This window comes from Homarus americanus, unplaced genomic scaffold (genome assembly GCF_018991925.1).
Source record: "Homarus americanus isolate GMGI-L3 unplaced genomic scaffold, GMGI_Hamer_2.0 scaffold39155, whole genome shotgun sequence".
Lineage (NCBI taxonomy): Eukaryota > Metazoa > Arthropoda > Malacostraca > Decapoda > Nephropidae > Homarus > Homarus americanus.
This window is the reverse complement of record NW_024737042.1, coordinates 8,264,502-8,267,103: the sequence shown is the minus strand read 5'-3', so window position 1 is coordinate 8,267,103 and position 2,602 is coordinate 8,264,502.

The window sequence follows — 2,602 nt, the reverse complement described above, 5'->3', positions numbered from 1 at the left end:
TGACAACACCGCGGACTACGACAACAAAACTTATATGTCATTAAAACGGTTCCTTAAACGGTTACCATTGATCGAGATAGGTTTTAACAAAAATATTATCTAAACTTAGTTAAACATGATTCTGACCCTTACACTACAATTTAATATTTTACTTTGCTAAGACCAGTAGATTCACATTAGTAGCAGTAACAGGACAGGCATTAGTTGTAATAGAGAAATCAATAATAACGAGGAGCACAGATTAGTCTCATTTACTTTACTTTTTTATTTTTATCCTCTTCGCCACTGATCGGCTCGTTAGCCGCTTGGGCGATCGATCACGTCTCTGATTACTTTTCCTTTTCATTTATCCTCTTCACCAAAAGATCGGCTCGCTAGCCGCCCAGGCGATCGGTCACGTCTCTGTCACGCACTGTTGGCAAGTACTGGGCATGCACCGGCTCCTGGATGTACCTGAACCCGCTCCAGTGTTGGTCAAGTCTTGTCTTGAAAGAGCTCACACTCGGTGCCGTCACAACACTCTCTGGTAGATTGTTCCAAGAGTTTACAACCCTCACTCCGAAAAAGTTTGCCCTCACAGTTTTCTGGACTTGCGGCTTCTTCAATCTTGAGCTGTGACCCCTTGTGGGGCGAGCGTCCTCCAGCTCCAAGTAAGGACTCTCGACTGAGTAGTGCCCCCTGAGATGCTTATACACCTCAACTAGGTCTCCCCTTGCCCGTCTGTAATATAAGCTAGGCAAGTTCAGGCGCTCCAATCTCTCAGGGTAGCTGAGGTGCCGAAGTGCAGGCACCAGTCTGGTGGCCCTCCTTTGAACATTTTCAACCAACTGACAGTCCCTAGCATATCTCGGGGACCAGATGGGGTGACAGTACTCCAGATGGGGAAGCACTTCACGCTTGAAGATCGTTACGAAGGACGGACCGTCTAGATAGCTGAACGACCTTCTTATAAGACCCAATAATTTATTTGCCTGGTTTACCTTCTTCTCACAATGGCCCGAGAACTTCAGCTCATTGTCAACATACACACCTAGGTCCTTCTCACATTCAGTCTCAACTAGTGTAGTTTCTTCATCCCGTTGGGACATATGACACGCCTCCTTACCGTTGGTACGCCCCAGGTACTGTACACCCTCTTACACTTCGTGAGATTGAATCTCAGCAGCCATTTCTTCGACCATTCCTGTAGCCCACAGAGGTCCTTCTGCAGCTCTTCACAGTATCCACTAAACTAACACTTCAGAGAACATTTATATGAAGCTACTGACTACTCAACTCGGATTCAGTTCGGTACAGTGCATTATTGCGTCTTCAGTTACGAAGAGTGTTTTGGTACGAACTTTGAGAATCTCTAGGAATTACCGTCTAATGTTTTCGGATTAGTTTTTTGTGAGACTGGGAAGAGGAATATGATTGGGGGGATCTCTGATTCTCCAAAATAAAAATTTCCATTTATTATTATATACTTTAATTTTCCTTATAACATCACAATTGTCAATAATTTTTTCTTTTTCAGCTTAACCCACAAGTACATAATTTAAAATAAAAACTGTTGCCCAGACAATGAGTCAAAACTATATACAATATTGTTTCTCTTACCATTGACAACACAACATACATACAGGCACAGCACAGAATATATGGTTTCTCACTCTTGATCTTTTTTATTTTTTTATTTCTTTATGGTTCTTTATTAGTATTATTTATTATTATTATTATTGCAGTGTTATTATTATTATTATTATTGTTATCATTATTGTTTTATTATTTTAATTTTTGTATATTTTATTTAAAAATTTACTTATCTGAATTATTATTATTATTATTATTATTGTTATTATTATTATTATCATCACATTTTCGCCCCCCAGGCCCTCATCCCAGGAATTTTCCGGGTATCGGGAAAATATTCTCAGAATTTTCCGGAAAATGTACCGGTAAATACGGTATACTGTACAGTATAAATAAATAAATATATATATATATATATATATATATATATATATATATATATATATATATATATATATATATATATATATATATATATATATATATACACAGTAATACCTCGCTTTACGCGGTCAATTGAACCCACGGAGGCCCAAACGCGTAAAGTGAACAACAGAACATATGGGATTAATTGAAATAGAGACTGGGACGACCCCCAAACTCCACTTTTTCCCAACACAATACGTACGTTTTAGTAAAAAGTAACATCTTAACTTTATGATGGTATGCACACATACATAATATAGAAGAGAAATATCAATAAGAGTATAATATACTGTACCAGGTATAAGAAAAATCAAGGTTTAACACATATGTCATGGTAGTGTGGGGTATGAGATGTTTTGGTTCACACTCAGGATGGGATGGAGAAAGGAAACTCACAATGTGCTCTCTATATACATGTTGTATTGGATGTACAATGCAGCTTGGTGCTGGGAAGGTAGCATGGTTACAAGCGTGATGTAGAGAGAGCTGGTTGGTGAGGACGCTCAGAGAAGGACAGCTTGTGGGTCGCCATGCTCGCCAGCGGGAGAGAGGACCGCCAGGCAGGCGGAGGTGTTGCTGGCTGGTGTAGGTAGAAAGAGAGAGA